Below are 325 nucleotides of genomic sequence, written 5' to 3'. Positions count from 1 at the left end.
ACTCCCCGAGTAAGTGATACAGATGGGGGATGAATATATAATGATGATAAGAAACAAGGAAACAGAAGACAATGAAGATAAAGTTGCAAGGAAAGATGAAGTGAAATTAATCAGGGATGATGAGGTTGATGTGATATCAGTTTAAAAAAAAAAGTGAACATAAGAATGTGAAGATGAGAAAGTAGTTTGCAGGCATACTCCCCGAGTAAGCGAAAAGTACTCAAGTGGTGGAAATTAAACGCATATTTTAAGCCTTACCATCTCAGTCATTTCTTTTATTCCACAGAGCTCAAGCTAAAACAACATTGCAGATTTAAAATGGAAC

This window comes from Macrobrachium nipponense, chromosome 8 (genome assembly GCF_015104395.2).
Source record: "Macrobrachium nipponense isolate FS-2020 chromosome 8, ASM1510439v2, whole genome shotgun sequence".
In the NCBI taxonomy this organism is placed as follows: Eukaryota; Metazoa; Arthropoda; class Malacostraca; order Decapoda; family Palaemonidae; genus Macrobrachium; species Macrobrachium nipponense.
Note: the sequence above shows the minus strand (reverse complement) of the source record.